The sequence below is a fragment of the Pongo pygmaeus genome, chromosome 19 (assembly GCF_028885625.2).
Source record: "Pongo pygmaeus isolate AG05252 chromosome 19, NHGRI_mPonPyg2-v2.0_pri, whole genome shotgun sequence".
In the NCBI taxonomy this organism is placed as follows: domain Eukaryota; kingdom Metazoa; phylum Chordata; class Mammalia; order Primates; family Hominidae; genus Pongo; species Pongo pygmaeus.
The window spans coordinates 54,907,571-54,928,383 of NC_072392.2; the positions used below are offsets into that span (position 1 = coordinate 54,907,571).

Genomic DNA, 20,813 nt, shown 5'->3' on the forward strand with positions numbered 1-20,813 from the left:
TTACATTTTAACTAATTTGAAATGTAATTCAACTCATTTTAAGCGTTAGAAAGACTGTTTTGTGAATCTGTCAGTTGTGTAAAAAATGTATTGAGGTAATATTTATATTGAACAAAATAGATACAACTTTAAATTATAATTAGGAATATTTATTGAGAACTTTTGCTGCAGTTTGTGTCTGAGGTTTATTTCAATATTGACTGACTTTTGAGTGCAGTGGATCCCACCTGTAATCCTAGCTACTCTGGAGGCTGAGGCAGGAGGATCTGTTGAGCCCACGAGTTTGAGACCAGCCTGGGCAACATATCAAGACCCCTTTTCAAAAAAAGAAAAAAAAAATCTTGACTGACTTTCATCATACCTGTATTAGGAATGTCTGGATCTGTATTAGGATGTCATCATATCTGTATCAGGATGTATTAGGATTCTGTTTTGGCTGACTACAATTTTTATTTATTTATTTATTTTTTTTTGAGACGGAGTTTCGCTCTTTGTTGCCCAGGCTGGAGTGCAGTGACGCGATCTCGGCTCACAGCAACCTCCGCCTCCCAGGTTCCAGTGATTCTCCTGCCTCAGCCTCCCAAATAGCTGGGATTACAGGCATGCGCCACTATGCCTGGCTATTTTTGTATTGTTAGTGGAGACAGGGTTTCTCCATGTTGGTCAGGCTGGTCTGGAACTCCCGACCTCAGGTGATCTGCCCACCTCGGCCTCCCAAAGTGCTGGGAATACAGGCGTGAGCCACCGCGCCTGGCCGGCTGACTACAAATTTTTTAAGTGACCATTTAAAAAGTGAAATTTTCATCTTGTTTGGCATCAATCAATAGTTCTTTTGTTGACTCCAGCTACCTATTACAGCTGCTTTTTGGAATAAAATCGGTTATAAATAGTTTAAATTAGCTAAGTTAAATGAGTACAACTACTTCTCTTGAGCTCTGCTCGGTAACAATAACTATCTTAGAAAGGCTTAAGAAAAATATTGTAGAGAACCTTCAGTATAAAAAGTGTAGATGATGAACTTTGTGAATGTATGCCATCGATTGAATACCTTTTGATCTTACTGTACATACTTTCTTGATGTAAATATTTAGTGCAATATAAATATTTAGTGCATGATTTCCATAGCAGATGATAAGTTTATATTGATTATAACATGGTCTCGGTTGATATTTTTCTGACAAGTAAGTTTAGATCATGTTTGGATTTTGTTTCCTATTACCTAGAGCCAACACAGATCTATAGATTTTTTTGAACTCGGAATCTCGTAGCAGTAAGTAGTCAACAAAATTCATCAGTATTATTTCTCTCTTATAACTGCATCTGTATTCAGTTTTAACATTTTTAAAACTCTTTTTGTAGCCAATATTTTTGCACAGAACTCTTACTTACATGTCTCATCGAAACTCCAGAACAAACATCAAAAGGTACATTTTATGAATCTTATTTCAAGCTGATCAAACCATGTTAGTTTTATTTTAAAGTACTATTTCTCAAAATTAAAAAAAACGAACAAAAATAAGTACTGTTTCTAACTAAAGATTTAATATGAAAACTGAAGTGAGAGAGTGACTGGTTGAATTGGTTGCAGAGTGGTTTTCAATAGTATAATCTTTGTAAGTCTCAGGTTGTTATTAGCTTTTTTTTTTTTTTCCCGTAACAGAAATGAGGCTGGGTGTGGTGGCTCATGCATATAATCCCAGCACTTTGGGAGGCCAAGTTGGGCGGATCACTTGAGGTCAGGAGTTCGAGACCAGTTTGGCCAACATGGCAAAACCCTGTCTCTACTAAAACAAAAATTAGCCGGGCGTGGTGGTGTGTGCCTGTAATCCCAGTTACTTGGGAGGCTGAGGCAGGAGAGTTGTTTGAGCCTGGGAGGTGGAGGTTGCAGTGAGCCGAGATTGCGCCGTTGCACTCCAGCCTGGGCAACAGAGCGAGACTCTACCTCGAAAAAAAAAAAACTGATTTTAGTAGTGAAGTGAATAAAGTGATTTTACTGATTATATTTTTACTCTGTGCCATGGGTTATTTCTCTTTTTTTTGTTTGTTTGTTTGTTTGTTTTTTTGAGACAGAGTCTCTGTCGTCCAGGTTGGAGTGCAGTGGCGCGATCTCGGCTCACTGCAAGCTCTGCCTCCTGAGTTCATGCCATTCTCCTGCCTCAGCCTCCTTATTTTTTTTTTTATTGTTGTTGTTTTGTTTTTGTTTTTTTTTTTTGAGAGAAGTCTCACTCTTGTCCCCCAGGCTGGAGTGTAATGGTGCAATCTTGGCTCACTGCGACCTCTGCCTCCTTGGTTTAAACGATTCTCCTGCCTCAGCTTCCCAAGTACCTGGGATTACAGGCACCTGCCACCACACCTGGCTAAGTTTTGTATTTTTAGTAGAGACGGGGTTTCCCCATGTTGGCCAGGCTGGTCTCGAACTCCTGACCTCAGGTGATCCACCCGCCTCGGCCTCTTAAAGTGCTAGGATTACAGGCATGAGCCACCGTGACTGGCCCTTTTTTTTTTGAAACGGAGTCTCGCTCTGTCTCCCAGGCTGGAGTGCAGTGGCGCAACCTCGGCTCACTGCAACCTCCGCCTCCCAGATTCAAGAGATTCTCCTGCTTCAGCCTCCCGAGTAGCTTGGACTATAGGCGCATGCCACCATGCTCGGCTAATTTTTTGTATTTTTGGTACAGACGGGATTTCTGTGTGTTAGCCAGGATGGTCTCGATCTCCTGACGTCAGGATCCATCTGCCTTGGCCTCCCAAAGTGCTGCCATTACAGGAGTGAGCCACCATGCCCAGCCTGGCCTTCTTTTTTTTTTTTTTGAGATGGAGTTTCGCTCTTGTCTCCCAGGCTGGAGTGCAGTGGTGCGATATCGGCTCACTGCAACCTCCGCTTCCCGGATTCAGGCAATTCTCCTGTCTCAGCCTCCTGAGTAGCTGGAATTATAGGCTCCTGCCACCACACCCAGCTAATTTTTTGTATTTTTAGTAGAGATGGGGTTTCACTATGTTGGCCAAACTGGTCTCAAACTCCTGACTTCATGATCTTCCTGCCTTGGCCTCCCAAAGTGCTGAGATGACAGGTGTGAGCTACTGCGCCCGGCCTCCGCTGGTTGTTTTCAAGTTTGATAGAAGTTGAGGATTTAAATATTTACTAAAGGGCTCAGGGTAACTATATTTGTTACGTAAAATTTAAGTTAATTTTTGATTATTGTGTGTAATTTGAATTAGCTCCTGTAATGGTGGGTTCAGAAAGTCTCATTTTATATCTTTGTTTTTTTTTTTTGAGACAAGAGTTTCACTCTTGTTGCCCAGGCTGGAGTGCAATGGCGCAATCTTGGCTCACTGCAACCTCCACCTCCCGGGTTCAAGGGAGTATCCTGTCTCAGCTTCCCAGGTAGCTGAGATTACAGGTGCCCACCACCACGCCTGGCTAATTTTTTGTATTTTTCATGAAGTCGGGGTTTTACCATTTTGGCCTGGCTGGTCTTGAACTCCTGACCTCAGGTGATCCACCCACCTTGGCCTCCTGAAGTGCTGGGATTACAGACCTGAGCCACAGCGCCCAGCTTTGGTGGTGGTCTTATTGAAGGGGAAACACTTTTGAAATCAATAGGATGAAGGTTTTTTAAAAACAATGAAGTCTCAAATCATTAGATTTTAAAGTGGGGTCTGGAGGTGGGAGACAGCTTATTTTTGCTGTGTAACATTTAGTACTTAACCATACATAATTATCAATGCAAGTTTTTTGTCCTAGGTGCAAGATTATATTTATTTGAGAGTATCAGGTGAACAAGTTTACATTTAAAGGTGAGAATTGTGTTAAGCATTTGGTATTGTCATTATAGTTTTAGTAAAACCATCAAGTTATCTGGATAGAGTTTGAAACTAAGCTCTTTGGTGGACTGCTACTGTTTATTAAGTAGGTATCACATTTCTATAGCAAGACATAGTTGAGTTTTGTAAATCTACTTGTATTTTGAAGGATTGAAGTGTGAAAATTATTTTTCTTTTGGCAGTCTTTCTGAATAGAGAGCGTGCATGAGCAAGTTTGCATTGCAATTAATAGGTGAAAATTACTGAGCACCTAAGTAACTAAAAAGGAGGTGATGAATTAGGTTACAGAATTAGTTTTGTCCACCCTTTACGTATCTACTCCATTATTTGATTTTTGCCAGCATTCAGTATGCTTTTTCTGTAAAGGACCAGTAAATAGTAATTATTTTAGGCTTTGGGGCCAGGATGCAAAATTGAGGATATTATGTAGGTACTTAATATTAAAAGAAAGAAAAAATTTACAGTTTTTTAAAATTTCAGTCCAAAATGTCAATCTGTAAATTTTTTGTTGATAAAAATACAACAATATAAGATAGAACGTTTTGTAATACAGGCCTACTAATGAGAAATGAGAATTTTATTTTTGTGAGGGTAGGGGAGATAACACTTAGCTGAATTGGGGTTCAGAGTTAGTGTTTTCTATAATCAAATCAATTGCTAATGTTTATCTGTAAAAACCATTCTTTCCGGGCTGTACAAAAACAGGCGATAGGCCAGATTTGACCATGGTCCATAGTTTCCCCACCCTTGATTTATTCTATAAAACTAGTAGAATTTGACTAACTGTTTTGTTTCATCAAAGGTTTTTTTTTTTTTTGAGACAAGAGTCTTGCTCTGTCGTCTAGGCTGGAGTGCCGTGGCGCAATTTCGGCTCCCTGCAGTCTTCGCCTCCCAAGTTCAAGCAGTTCTGCCTCAGCCTCCTGAGTAGCTGGGATTACAGGTGTGTGGTACTACGCCCAGCTAATTTTTGTATTTTTAGTAGAGACAGGGTTTCACCATGTTGGTCAGGCTGGTCTCAAACTCCTGACCTCATGATCCGCCTGCCTTGGCCTCCCAAAGTGCTGGGATTACAGTCGTGAGCCACCGTGCCTGGCCATCAAAGCATTTTTAATATAGAAGGTCAGTTGAGTTGCTGCCTAGGATAAAACCTGATCTTAATTTACAAAGTAATTAAATTATTATAAAATAAGTTTGCATTCATAGATTAAAAAGTACACATTGATTTTATTATTATTATTTTTTTTTTGAGATGGAGTTTCGCTCTCGTTGCCCAGGCTGGAGTGCAATGGTGCAATCTTGGCTCACTGCCACTTCCACCTCCTGGGTTCAAGTGATTCTCCTGCCTCAGCCTCCCGAGTAGCTGGGATTACAGGCATGCGCCACCATGCCTGGCTAATTTTGTATTTTTAGGAGGGAGAGGGTTTCTCCATGTTGGTCAGGCTGGTCTCGAACTCCCGACCTCAGGTGATCTGCCCACCTCGGACTCCCAAAATGCTGGGATTACAGGTGTGAACCACCGCGTCCTGCTAAAAAGTACACATTTAAAATCTAAGTTCCATTTTCCCATCATGTTTATTAATTTGTCCCATTGCAGGATATGTTTCTATTGTCTGCATGGGTAGAGATAATTTTAAAAGCTTGGTTAAGTAAAAACTGATTTTCTTAATTATTGCCCTTCAGGTTAAAAAAAAAAAAAAAGTCTTTGGGGAATTTTTAAGCAATCTGCCAGCCAAGAAACAAATTTAAGTCCCACCTAGTTTAGTTCCTACAGAAATGGGTAGGAATAGGCTAGGCATGGTGTTTCAGACCTGTAATTTCAGTATTTTGGGAGACTGAGTTGGGAGGATTGCTTGTGTAACATTTAGTACTTAACCATACATAATTATGAATGCAAGTTTTTTGTCCTAGGTGCAAGATTATATTTATTTGAGCATATCAAGTGAACAAGTTTACATTTAAAGGCGAGAGTTATAGGTCAGCCCTGGCAACATGGCGAGGCCCTATATCTACAAAAAATGAAAAAAATTAGCTGGGCGTGGTGGCTCATGACTGTAGTCCCAAATACTCAGGAGGCTGAGGCAGGAGGATCACTTGAGCCCAGAAGTTCGAAGGTTGCTATGAATGTGCCGGTGCACTCTAGCCTGGGCAGTAGAGGGAGACTGTGTCTCAAAAAAAAAAAAAAAAAAGTATGGGAATCGTTTAATCATCTTGTTAGATGCCTGATCTTATTACTTATTAGGACTAATTATTAAGAAATTAAAGCACAACTCATTTGCTGTTGTCTTTAGCGTAGTTGGTGACTTTGGAAGGTGGCAGATTTGGCCCAGTGATTGTCGTCTTTTCTCAAAATGTTTTCAGAACTCCTTTTTTGCTATTACAACAACATAATATCCATTGTTGGAATAAGCATATCACTCCCTTTAAAGTCGTACTCTCAGTTGTGATATTAATTCTGGTATATTTATTGAAGTCAGCTTGTGCTTTACTCTTTGTAGAAGTATTCAACTTCTATAGGCTAACACTGCCCCAACAAAGTAGAAATAATAGGTCACAAGAAGGGCATCTTTTATTGAATCCATCTTGCTAGATTTTGTGTAAGCTGTTTCTGAAGTCTCCCAAGAAAATTTTCTGAAATTTCTTGAATTTTTAAATATTCTCCTTTTCGATGACCTTTTGAGAATTATTTCCTTCTTTAAATCTGACCTACAATAACATTACCTTTCTAAAGAACAGAAATACTTGGTGTTGGGGGAGGAGCGGCTTTTATATAGTTGCTTATAAGGTTTGTTTTGTTTTTTTCCTAAGGAAGGCTGGGTTGCTTTTGTGATCTTATCTGTTTCAAATGGTTAATATTCAATTCTGTTCACTTCTCCTGTATACAGCTTCATAAAGGTAGACGAGATGAACCTTAGAACGTACAGTCTTTTTCTGCAGACAGAATTTCTTAATCATTACATAAACATTATTCTGAAAAGTTTCCAGTAATTTCATGGCCCTCCTCAATAGTAACTTTCAGTATTTATACTGAATAGCTCTTTGCAACTAGCCTAAAAGAGTCCTTTATTTTTGTTCTTTTTTCTCTCTTATCTGTGGAGATTGAAAATATATTGCCATCCTTCAGAAAGCACTTCTTACTATACTCTATTGGATGAAACTTTAATATTGAAGTTTTCAGTAACTCTAAAGGTAAAGAGAGAAGCTTTTTTTCCCTTAAGATCTTCGCTATGGAGGTTCTTCTCATTCACTTGAAATATAGATTGTAACAATTCTGCTCTAATATCAGTAGTTTACTATAATATATTTACATTAACATTTCTCTACTGATAATTTTTACAGTAGTTGAATACAATAAATAGCTCTTTTTTGGCCAGACATGGTGGCTCACACCTTTAATCCTAGCAGTTTGGGAGACAGGGGTGGATAGATCACCTGAGGTCAGGAGTTCAAGACCAGCCTGACCAACATGGTGAAACCCTGTCTCTACTAAAAATGCAAAAATTAGCCGGGCGTGGTGGTGCACACCTGTAATCCCAGCTACGCGGGAGGCTGAGGCAGGAGAATTGCCTGAACCCAGGAGGTGGAGGTTGCAGTGAGCCGAGATCACGTCATTGTACTCCAGCCTGGGCAACAAGAGTGACACTCCCATCTCAAAAACAAAACAAAACAAACAACCAAAAAAAAAAAACACAAACAAGAAAAGCTCTTTTTGAGGAATGAGATTATTCGTAATTTTTGGTGTCTGCATTCAAGCATTATAAAGTAATACATTGATGTGGAATACATGTGGCTTTTCAAGTCCTAAAGAGGAAGGGACTATGTGAGTATAAAGAGAAACATTTTTTCTAATTAAATTATATATGGGTATAGATTTTTAGACTCTATCTCTAGAACATGTCATAGACCACCTTAAGAACTAAGATGAGGCTTGTTTTACAATCCATTCATTCTTTAATTGCTTTGAGAAGTTATACTTAAGTTTCTATTTTTTGGGAAATAGCTTTTTTCTCTTAAACTTGTCAAGTTAAAAGCTAATAGTTTTATTACGATTTGATGGATCATTCCCTAACTTCAAAATTTTTTCATGATGTCAACAACCATCTCTTTAATATGACATATCATTGAGCTTTAGGCTTTGCTGATAATCTTTGAGGATACCTTATGAACTGCAAATATATTTTATAGAATATTTCTTTTTTTATGTGATGGTGCTAGTACATATTTGTTGTGTTGCTTAGTAGACGTATTAAGTGTTTCAGAATACACATAATTTATATTTGTTTGGCTTAATTCAACAGATACTTGAATACCTACCAAGTATAAGGCACTATGCCAGCACTGCATAGCTTTCCTTGAAGAAGAGCAATTACTGCCCTTCAGGAGTGTATAATCTAGTAGGAGAAATAAAATATTTACATGAGTTTTACATGTAGGAAACTGAATGAAAACTAAGTGTCAAAATAAATATAAACCCAGTACCATGGGTAAGGAGAAATCACTGGTTTGGGAATAATTGGGTAAAAGGTTTAATGAAAACAAGTTAGCGTTTTAGATGGGGCTTGAAGGCTTGTGTGCTGTATTATACACCATCTCCATAGTATTCATTGTTATGGCTAATCATCCATAATTTATCTTACTAAAAATAATCAAAATCTGATTTCCATCTTGCCTGTTAGAGTGACAATAAAGTATAATTTGTTTCTTTTTTCCAGTTGAGAAGTGATTATTTTGTTTATCTCTTTCTTCCAGGAAAACATTTAAAGTTGATGATATGTTATCAAAAGTAGAGAAAATGAAAGGAGAGCAAGAACCTCATAGGTAAGATAACCTATCAGTTTACATTAAGTGATATACTTTAGGAAAGAGGAAAAATTACAGTGATCATTTTCCTAGTGATCACCTTGATATAAGGAGTTAGAAGGAATCTTAGAGGTCAGTCAGTTTGGTCCGAACTCACACACAAGTCAGAAATTAATTTCTGTAGCATTACTGGCAGGGAATACTTAAGCTGTGGCTTGAATACCTCCAGTGTGGTTGTGTTTATTATTGTTTGTCTTTATTACCAGTTTCTTCCATTTTGAGCGAAACCTCTGACTTCAGCCGTTGGTCTTAGCTCTACCACCTGATTTAAAGAGGGATACTCACATTTATAGTATATGTGCTAGGTACCGTGGCAGGGACTTCACAATATCACATATCTTGTAAGTTATTCTCAAATATGAGAGGGGTTCTCTTTTTTCCATCTTTTTCTTCTCATTTAAATCTGTCAGGCAACATATTCATAACTTTTATTTCATATTTGAAATATGTTTCTCACGTAGTTTCAGAAACATGAACATTTGGACAGAATCTACTTATTGTACGTTATCAAATATATACCTAGAACGAATCCCTATATATTCTGACTGGTCTAATATCTGTCTACTCTAGACAGTATGCTTCTATTTATTTTTTGATATTTTTGATAGAAAATTGAATAGTCTAAAGAGAAACAGCAGCTTGGGTGGTGTTTGTTCATTCATTAACTACCTTTAGAGAGAACGCAGAACTAAAAATATTAGATTCTTGAAAAAATAGAGTTGGAAAATTTGTCACAATGCATTTTTCTTTTCCTTCTAGTTTTAAATCACAGCTTACGAATTTAGATAGGATATACACTTAATGATGCATCATTTATGCATCTCATTGTTTTCCCATTGTTCTGTTGACTGGTAAAAGACTTCCTTTTTTTCAGTTTGGCTTCCTTATATTTAAAGTTTGGCTTTGGAATTAAGTGATTTTTTTACTTGGATTGTAAAATGATATTTTTTATTTTATATCCTGCAATCTTGTGGGGTTGAAGTATAATTTATATTTCCATGTCTAGGCAATCCTGACTTGTAAATAAACTGTGATAGTCCATTCTAGAAGCTGAGATCCTGAATTGTTACCTGTTATATCTGTTAATGCCCGGGGAGGACCCTATAAGATAGAACTGAGAATATTCCCAGTGCACACACATTTTTCTTTACTGGAATTTATATTCCAGATTCTTGTGTGGTCATCCACCCTAGACACAGCTCTTGGGATCCTCAGGGCCTTTTTTACTTAAAATACAGACTGTAGTAAGATCCTGGTCTGACCTCCCTGCTGCTTTTCTCCTGCCCACATTAAAAGTTTGCCCTATAGTCATTTCAGGGTTCAAGTGAGAAGGAAGCATGAATCAACAACAAGAACACTTGACTCTTTTCTTCATCTTCCTCATCAAGGTTTACCTTCACTACTAAACCCTATTACTATCTCATTGTGACATTGGGTTTGAAATTACAGAGCTTCCCTAAGTAAGAGTGTGTGGGAGATACATACTGTTCAATTCTCTCTGAACAATTGTTTCCCCAGTAATTTTGTTCCTTTTCACCCGGTGGGTTCAATAGCAACTCAAAGATTAAAATCAGAGGGTTACATAAATTCCTGCTCGTAGTTTTGGAAGAGAATTTTTTCAGTCTTTAGGGTTTAGCTAGGACCAGTGAGTTGACCATTTAAGCCTCTCAAGATTCTTATGAATGTCTCAGTATTGCTCCCAGAGGCACTAAGATGAATTAAGAAAGTGTATCATTTTAAGTTTACTGCTAAGACCCTACATTATTAACTTTCTTTAATCTATTTCTTTTTTTTTGAGATGGAGTCGTGCAGTGGTGCTATTTCAGCTCACTGCAACTGCCACCTCCTGGATTCAAGCAATTATCCTGCCTCAGCCTCCCAATTACCTAGGATTACAGGCGCCTGCCACCACACCCAGCCTCTTTTTTTTTTTTTTTGAGACCAAGTCTCCTTCTTGCTGAGGCTGGAGTGCAGTGGCGCGATCTTGGCTCTACAGCCTCCACCTCCCGGGCTCAAGCGATTCACCTGTCTCAGCCTCCTGAATAGGTGGGAATACAGACGTGCACCACCACACCCAGCTAATTTTGTATTTTTAGTAGAAACAGAGTTTCACCATGTTGGCCAGGCTGGTCTTGAACTCCTGACCTCAAGTGATCCACCTGCCTTGGCCTCCTGAAGTGCTGGGATTACAGGTGTGAGCCACCAAGCCTGGCCAATTTTTGTATTTATTTATTTATTTATTTTGAAATGGAGGTTTGCTCTTGTTGCGCAGGCTGGAGTGCAATGGCGTGATCTCCGTTCGCTGCAGCCTCTGCCTCCCGCGTTCTCCTGCCTCAGTCTCCCAAGTAGCAGGGATTACAGGTGCCCGCCATCACACCCAGCTAATTTTTTCTTGAACTCCTGACCTCAGGTGATCTGCCCACCTCAGCCTCCCAAAGTGCTGGAATTACAGGTGTGAGTCACTGCGCCCAGCCTCCTTTAATCTATTTCTTATTTCAAATTAAGGTAATCTTATTTTTCTCCTAAACCTATCACACAGGGTTGTAAGAAGGACCCTAAACACCAGTATATGATGCCAGCAGTATAAATATTTGCTTCTAAAATCTGTTGTCAAATTCTTAAAAGATAACACAGGCTGGGCATAGTGGCTCACACCTATAATCCCAGCATTTTGGTGGCTGAGGTGGGTGGATCACTTGAGGCTAGGAATTTGAGACTGCCCTGGCCAACAGGGGAAAACCCTTTCTCTACAAAAAACACAAAATTCAGCCAGGCGAGGTGGTGTACACCTGTAATTCCAGCTACTTGGGTGACTGAGGCAGGAGAATCCCTTGAACCCGGGAGGCAGAGGTTGCAGTGAGCTAAGATTGTGCTACTGCACTCCAGCCTGGGCAAGATGTGACTCTGTCTCAAAAAAAGAAAAAAGATGATAAATCTTTGTTGTTCCATAACATTAGTTAGTAGAAGTTAATATCTTAAGTCATACACAAAAGTATCTCTCCTCCATTTATATTCTTTTTTTTTTTTTTTTTTTTGAGACGGAGTCTCGCTCTGTTACCCAGGCTGGAGTGCAGTGACGCGATCTCGGCTCACTGCAGGCTCTGCCCCCCAGGGTTCATGCCATTCTTCTGCCTCAGCCTCCCGAGTAGCTGGGACTACAGGCGCCCACCACCTTGCCCGGCTAATTTTTTGTATTTTTAGTAGAGACGGGGTTTCACCGTGTTAGCCAGGATGGTCTCCATCTCCTGACCTCGTGATCCACCCATCTCGGCCTCCCAAAGTGCTGGGATTACAGGTGTAAGCCACCGTGCCCAGCCTTTTTTTTTTTTTTTTTTTTTTTTTTTTTGAGACAGAGTCTCCCACTGTTGCTCAGGCTGGAGTGTAGTGGTGCGATCTTGGCTTACTGCAACCTCCATCCCCCAGGTTCAAGAGATTCTCCTGCCGCAGCCTCCCTGGTAGCTGGGATTACATGCATGCCCTACCACGTCTGACTAATTTTTGTATTTTTAGTAGAGACAGGGTTTCACCATGTTGGCCAGGCTGGTGTCAAACTCCTGACCTCAAGTGATCCTTCCACCTTGGCCTCTCAAAGTGTTGCAATTACAGGCATGAGCCACTGTGCCCAGCCTTCTTTTTCTAAGAGACAGGGTCTTGCTCTGTTGCCCAGGCTGGAGCACAAGTGGCTGCTCACTGCAGCCTCTAACTCCTGGCCTCAAACCATCCTCCTATCTTAGCCTCTTGAATAGCTGGGACTACAGGTGCATACCACCATGCCTGGCTAATTTTTAAATTTTCATAGAGGCAGGATCTTGCTATGTTGCCCAGGCTGGTCTCAAACTTCTGGCCTCAAGTGATCCTTTCAGATTGGCTTCCCAAAGTTCTGGGATTACAGGTGTGAGCCACCACGCCTGGCCTTTATTTTCTTTACAGAAGGTCTGATATGATGCCTTACATCCTTTCCAGCTCTTGTTTCTGGTACTCCAGTTTTGAATTTTTCATGGATTTTGACCAGGCACTAAGGCTGATTAGAATAAGTCTCTTGCCTTTGTGTGGTTGTATATGCTAGCAGGATTCTAGGGATTCTTATGCTGTCCTACCAGTTTTGGAATTATCTTTTTTTGGTTGCTGTTTTTTTGAGATGGAATGTAGCTTTGTCGCTCAGGCTGGAGTGCAGTAGCATGATCTTGGCTTACTGCAACCTCCTCTTCCCGGGTTCAAGCAGTTTTCATGCCTCAGCCTCCTGAGTAGCTGGGATTACAGGCATCCGCCACCACGCCCAGCTACTTTTTGTATTTTTAGTAGAGACAGGGTTTTACCATGTTGGTCAGGCTGGTCTTGAACTCCTGACCTCAAGTGATCCGCCTTCCGTGGCCTCCCGAAGTGCTGGGATTACAGGCGTGTGCCACCGTGCCTGTCCCCAATGTTGGAATTCTCTGGTAACAACTCTTGAGTGCTGAGTGCATCTCCATGGACTAAAATGCATCATGAAAAGATTTTTAAATCTGAGTTGCTTCCAAGTGTTTACCAGGGCCAAACGAAGCAAAATGTCACTTCTCTCTTGCCCTTATTCCTCTTCTATTCCTGGTCTTCTGTTAGTAGCTGGAGAAAAATCCCCTCAAAGGATACCCGAATTAGAACTTTTATTAGGGTTATTTTCAAGCATATATTTTTATTTTTTGAGACAAAGTCTTGCTCTGTCACCCAGGCAGGAATATAGTGGCATGATCTTGGCTCACTGCAACCTCCCCCTCCCAGATTCAAGCAGTTCTCGAGCCTCAGCCTCCCCAGTAGCTGGGATTACAGGCACCTGCCACCACACCTGGCTAATTTTTGTTTTTTTTTTGTTTTTTTTTTCAGTAGAGACAGGGTTTCACCTATTGGCCAGGCTGGTCTCAAACTCCTGACCTCAGGTGATGCACCTGCCTCGACCTCCCAAATTGCTGGGATTACAGGTGTGAGCCACCATGCCTGGCCTTATTTTTATTTTTTGAGACAAGGTCTTGCTTTGTCACCGAGGCTGGAGTATAGTGGCACAATGATAGGTCACTGATGGATTGAACTCGTGGACTAAAGGGATCCTCCTGCCTCAGCCTCCTGAGTAGCTGGGACTACGGGCATGTACTGTCGCACCTCACTAATTTTTTGAATTTTTGTAGCGTCAGGGTCTCTCCATCTTGCCCAGGCCAGTTTTGAACTCCTATCCTCAAGTGATCCTCCCACCTCGACATCCTGAAGTGCTGAGATTACAGGAATGAGCCCCCATGCCCAGCCTCAATTTTTTTTTTTTTTTTTTTTTTTTGAGGCTGAGTCTCGCCCTGTTGCCAGGCTGGAGTGCAGTGGCACGATCTCAGCTCACTGCAACCTCTAACTCCTTGGTTCAAGCAGTTCTCCTGCCTCAGCCTCCCGAGTAGCTGGGATTATAGGCACGCGGTACCACGCCCAGCTAATTTTTGTATTTTTAGTAGAGAAGGGGTTTCACCATGTTGGCCAGGATGGTCTCGATCTCCTGACCTTGTGATCCACCCACCTCAGCCTCCCAAAGTGCTGGGATTACAGGTGTGAGCCACCGTGCCCAGCTCATTTTTATTTTTAGTAGGTTGATAAATCAATGTGCCTTTTTTGACTATGTATTTATTTATTTATTTTTGAGACGGAGTCTTGCTTTGTTGCCCAGGCAAGAGTGCAGTGGTGCCATCTTGGCTCACTGCAACCTCCGCCTCCTGAGTTCAAGCTGTTCTCCTGCCTCAGCCTCCTGAGTAGTTGGGATTATAGGCACACACCACCACACCCGGTTAATTTTTGTATTTTTGGTAGAGACGGGGTTTCACCATGTTGGTCAGGCTGGTCTCGAACTCCTGACCTCGTGTTCTGCCCACCTCAGCCTCCCAAAGTGCTGGGATTACAGGCGTGAGCCACCGCGCCCAGCCCCTTTTGTACTTTTTGTAGAGATGAGGTTTCACCATATTGCCCAGTGTGACCTCGAACTACTGTGTGATCTGCCCACTTTGTCCTCCTAAAGTGTTAGGATTACAGGCGTGAGCCACTGCATCCGACCTATTAAATTATTTTTAAGAGAACTATTGTATTAATGATTTTTTCCTACTTTTCTATTTTGTACATTTAGCTGCATTTAAAAATCTTTAGGCTGGCCAGGCATGGTGACTCACGCCTGTATCCCAGCACTTTGGGAGGTCAAGGCAGGCGGTTCACTTGAGGTGAAGAGTTCGAGAGCAGCTTGACCACCGTGGTGAAACCCCATCTCTACTAAAAATACAAAAAATTAGGCCAGGTGCAGTGGCTCACGCCTGTAATCCCAGCACTGTGGGAGGTCAAGGCAGGCGGATCATGAGGTCAAGAGATTGAGAGTATCCTGGCCAACATGGTGAAACCCTGTCTCTAGTAAAAATACAAAAATTAGCTGGGTGTGGTGGCACGTGCCTGTATTTCTAGCTACTCGGGAGGCTGAGGCAGGAGAATTGCTTAAACCTGGGAGGCGGAGGTTGCAGTGAGCCGAGATTACACCGCTGCACTCCAGCCTGGCTACGGAGTGAAACTCTTGTCTCAAAAATAAATAAATAAATAAATAAATTAGCTGGGCATGGCGGTGTACACCTGTAATTTCATCTACTCGGGAGGCTGAGGCAGGAGAATTGCTTGAACCCAGGAGGCGGAGGTTGCAGTGAGCAGATATCGCACCACTGCACTCCAGCCTGGGTGACAGACGGAGACTCCGTCTCAAAATAAATAAATAAATAAAATCTGTAGACTACCTCTTAGGTTGGTTGTGTGTTTTTCCCACCATTAATAAGATCTGATGTTTTCCCTTTTTTTTTTAATACATTTTGCCTTGACTATAAGCTTTGAAGTTGTTTTCAAATTGTCATCTTTTCAGTCTTGAGTTTTTGTTCTTTTTTCAGAACCTGGCTATACATTTCTTTTTGCATACTTACTCTTGAAGGTGCCTCATCAGTTGCCGCTTGAGCGTATCTGATTCTTAAAAATTTGAATATTCAAGAACAAATTGTAAAAATATTCCTTGTATAATTTTTGGTTTTGTAGTAATTCCTTTGTTTTCTTCACAGTACTTCTGCAGAGTGATCCATTTATAATTAATAGACACACACACATCATCCACTATTCAGCTTTATCTTCTCATTACAAAGTGCGTCTAACCCCTATATTTTGAGATCCTGGATTTCAGAATATTGGACTTGATGTAGACACGAGTTTCTCAGCTTTACATATCATAGGATAAAATGTATATGACAAAAGTTGAATAGCTAACATCTAACTATAGAAACCAAGTAGATTATCAGACTTGTCCTATTTTGAGGTAATACTGCCATGCCCTTAAAATGAACCCTTATTCCTGCCGCTAGCAGATTCATGTATATAAATTAAAGGCACTAATCTTGGTCTCCTCTTGTCATAAAAACTACTTCCTCTGTGGGATCTGGCTGTTCTTAAAATGGGAGGCTCTTCCTTGAATTAGATTTCAAAGTGTTAGTCTTCTTATGAATTAGCTTAGCATCATTTTCTGTAGACTGTATCAGAACTGTCAGATGTTTGTGCTTGGAATGCTGAAATTTGCATCTCAAAATTTCAAATTCTCTACCTGATTTCTTGTTATCATGTGTCTTACTTCCTGAGAAGATACAGGGAGCACATCACATAGATGAACTAAGTTTCTTATATCTTATTCTGGTCATCTAAACTAGATTTTTTTGTGGCCTAAAACCAAATAGTCCTGACCAACCTTACATGTTTCTTTTCCTCCCGTTCATCTGGTCCAGCCTAATCAATTAAGATGTGGACAAAGTAGCTGCAAGAGAGGGGAGAGGGAAGGGAGAGAAAACTTTGCCCTTTTCCTTGGAACAAACTACCTATGGGAGGGATCCTTGGTACACTTTATTCTAGGTACATATCAGAGTGTTTACTTTTTTTTTTTTTGAGACGGCGTCTCGCTCTGTTGCCCAGGTTGGAGTGCAGTGACGCAATCTCGGCTCACTGCAACCTCCGCCTCCCAGGTTTAAGCGATTCTCCTGCCTCAGCCTCCTGAGTAGCTGGGATTACAGATGCCTGCCACCACGGCCAGCTAATTTTTGTGTTTTTAGTAGAGACGAGGTTTCACCACGTTAGTCAGGCTGGTCTCGAACTCCTGACCTTGTGATCTGCCCGCTTCGGCCTCCCAAAGTGCTGGGATTACAGGCGTGAGCCACTGTGCCCAGCGAGAGTGTTTACTTTTAGGTGAGGAAGGGGAAATCATGCATAGCAAGTCACATTCCCAATGTCACCTTTATTTATTATTTATTTATTTATTTTTGAGACTTGCTCTGTCACCTAGGCTGGAGTGCAGTGGTGTGATCTTGGCTCACTGCAATGTCCGCCTCCCAGGTTCAAGCTATTCTTCTGCTTCAGCCTCCTGAGTAACTGGGATTACACGCAGGTGTCACCACGCCCAGCTAATTTTTTGTATTTTTAGTAGAGACAAGGTTTCACCATGTTGGCCAGGCTGGTCTCCAACTCCTGACCTCAAGTGGTTCCCCCTGCCTCCTTCCCAAAGTGCTGGGATTATAGGTGTGAAGTCACCGTGCCTGGCCCCAATGTTCCTTTTAAAATTGGTTAATTGAAATTTAGAATTCTTTCTTAAAGTCTGGGTATGGTGGCTCACACCTGTAATCCTAGCACGTTGGGAGGCCAAGGCAGGTGGATTTCCTGAGCTCAGGAGTTTGAGACCAGCCTGGGCAATACGACGAAACCGCTCTCCACTAAAAAATACAAAAAATTAACTGGGCATGGCAGCATGTGTCTGACTCCCAGCTATTCAGGAGGCTGAGACAGGAGAATGGCTTGAACCCTGGGAGGCAGAAGTTACAGTGAGCTGAGATCACGCCATTGAACTCCAGCCTGGGTGACAGAGCGAGACTCCAGCTCAAAAAAAAAGAAAATTCTTTCTCACAACGAAACACTAGTATAATAATGGCTGGTTGGCTGGGCACAGTACTCATACCTGTAATCTCAGCACTGGGAGGCCGAGGCGGGTGGATCACCTGAGGTCAGGAGTTCTAGAACAGCCTGGTCAACGTGGTGAAACCTCATCTCTACCAAAAATAGGAAAATTAACCTGGCATGGTGGCGGGCACCTGTAATCCCTGCTACCCAGAGACTGAGGCAGGAGAATCACTTGAACCCAGGTGGGAGGTTGCGGTGAGCTGAGATCATGCCACTGCACTCCAGCCTGGGCTACAGTGACACTCCATCTCAAAGAAAAACAAAACAAAACAAAGCTGGTTATACAGGCTATCCTATGTAAGGTATAATGTACCATTTAAACTGTCTCAAATCACCTGTGGTGAAAGATCATTTTGTTTATTTGTTAATTTTCAGTGTGTTGTTAGTAGTATTCTCAATTTCTTGAGTTGTTATAGAATGGTAAGATTTTTCCTAATGACCTCAGTTTGTAGACAACATTTTAAGTAACACTGATTTAAAATATTCTCTGGGGTAAATAAATGTAAGATCTTTCTGGCATTTCAGAGTTGGAGCTTACCCTCACACTTCTCAGAAAAATAATGTAAATAATACTAATAGTACTGCAATGTAATGGGCCATCATTCCTGACCTTTAAATTTGTATTACTCTAGGAGGACATTATCTTATGAAAAAAATTTGTTGGGTCACTTTCTGTAAGACACTGCTAGGTGCTAGGGACGCTAATAAAATGATGTATATGGAAAAATAGTGGTAAATAAGAGTGCTTGTAAAGGGATAAAGTGGTCATTTAGCTCTTGATTGATTGGGTTTAGTGTCTTTGTAGAAGAGAGAGAATTTTGCTGGATACTTTATTACTTTCTGCAAGCCTGACTGGGCACAGTGGCTCATGCCTATAATCGCAGCACTTGGGGAGGCTGAGGTGGGATGATCACTTGTGCCCAGGAGTTCATTACCAGCCTGGGCAACATAGCGAGACCCTGTCTCTAAAAGAAAAAAAAAAATAATAGAATTAAAACCTTAAACAGGCCAGTCGCAATGGCTCACACCTGTAATCCCAGCACTTTGGGAGGCTGAGGCAGGTGGATCTCTTGATCTCAGGAGTTTGAGACCAGCCTGGGCAACATGGCAAAACCCTGACTCCACAAACATGCAAAAATTAGCCAGGCGTGATGGTGCATGCCTGTAGTCTCAGCTACTCTTGGAGGCTGAGGTGGGAGGATCATTTGAGCCTGGAAGTTGGAGGTTGCAGTGAGCCTAGATTGTGCCACTGTACACCAGTCTGGGTGACACAACGAGACCCTGTCTGAAAGCAAAAAACAAAATCTTAAGCCTCACACTGTGAGACAAAATATCCTCGTTTTATAGATAACAGACCACAGCGAATAAGTGGCACCAGAATTCAAACTTGGATTTTCTGACTATAAATTCGATTCTATTTTCATATGTAAGGCTTTCGTAGAACAAGTAATGAGAACCATTTCAGCAGTTAGACAAAAAATTTGGTAGTTGGGGTCTCAGTAGATGTGGAGAAAGGAATGATAGATAAAAAGATTCTTGTGAAAGTTAATCTGGACTTAGTATGTAGGTTTAATTGAAGCAACAAAGTAGGATAGATTTGTTGTGACTGGTGGATTATCTTCTAATGTGAGAATTGTAGAATATTCCTCTTTCACTTATGTTTTGGGTTTTAGCTAATTCTGCTATGTAAGGTAGTATTTATGGAACTTTTCCTAGGATAATGCTGTCTTTTTAGTAAAATAGCATGTAGAAATTATCTGATTTATGTAAAAATGTTTATAATATATGAGTTGCTTATACAGAATACGTTTTTAAGACTCCTGTTGTATACGATTTTTTGTTTGTTTGTTTGTTTGAGACAGTCTCGCTCTGTCGCCCAGGCTGGAGTGCAGTGGCACAATCTTGGCTCACTGCAGCCTCCACCTCCTGGGTTCAAGTGATTCTCCTGCCTCAGCCTCCTGAGTAGCTGGGACTACAGGTGCATGCCACAACGCCTGGCTAATTTTGTATTTTTAGTAGAGATTGGGTTTCACGGTGTTAGCCGGGATGGTTCTTTTGATCTCCTGACCTCGTGATCCACCCGCTTCATCTCCCATCCCACCTCATCTCCTGTCCCGCCTCATCTCCCGTCCCGCCTCATCTCCCAAAGTGCTAGGATTACAGGCATGAGCCACCATGCCCAGCTGATACTTAAGTTGTGGTGGTGGTTCTTAGGGTTTTTTTTTGTCTTTTTGTGTTTTGTTTTTTGTTTTTTTGAGACGGAGTCTCACTCTGTCGCCCATGCTGGAGTGCAGTGGCGCGATCTTGGTCACTGCCACCTCCGCCCTCCGAGTTCAAGTGATTCCTCCGCCCTTTGAGTTCAAGCGATTCTCCTGCCTCAGCCTCCCGAGTAGCTGGGATTACAGGTGCCTGCCACTGCGCCCGGCATTTTTCTTTTGTATTTTTAGTAGAGACGGGGTTTCACCATCTTGGCCAGGCTGGTCTTGAACTCCTGATCTCATGATCCACCCGCCTCGGCCTCCCAAAGTGCTGGGATTACAGGCGTGAGCCACCGCGCCCGGCCATTCTTAGTTTTTAACTTTATATTTTTGCTTTCTCCCATCCAAGTACCGACCCTGCTTAGCTTTCGAGATTTGGTGCATTCAGAGTGATATGGCCATAGGCACCGGCCCTGTGTTTTCTAACTCTGCTTGGACCCTTATAGTTCTACTCTTCGTAATAATTTTGTCCTCTACTGATAGCATACTTTTTTGTTGTTTGTTTTTTGTTTTTTGTTTTTTGTTTTTTTGAGGCGGAGTCTTGCTCTGTTGCCCAGGCTGGAATGCAGTGATGCAGTCTCGGCTCACTGCAACCTCTGCCTCCTGGGCTCAAGTGATTCTCCTGCCTCAGCCTCTCGAGTAGCTGGGACTACAGGCACACGCCACCGTGCCTGGCTAATATTTGTATTTTTAGTAGAGATTGGGTTTCACCATGTTAGCCAGGATGGTCTCCATCTTCTGATCTCTTGATCCTCCTGTCTTGGCCTCCCAAAATGCTGGGATTACAGTTGTGAGCCGCTGCACCCAGCCCCTAGCATACTTTCTGTACTACTGTTCTAGAAATGCCCTTCAAAATGCCAACTC

At 41.6% G+C, this 20,813-nt stretch overlaps 1 pseudogene; it reads left to right on the plus strand.

Annotated features, from left to right (window-relative positions):
• The window catches only part of LOC129017034 (polycomb protein SUZ12-like), a 47,637-nt pseudogene that overhangs the window by 1,809 nt on the left and 25,015 nt on the right, over positions 1-20,813 (plus strand).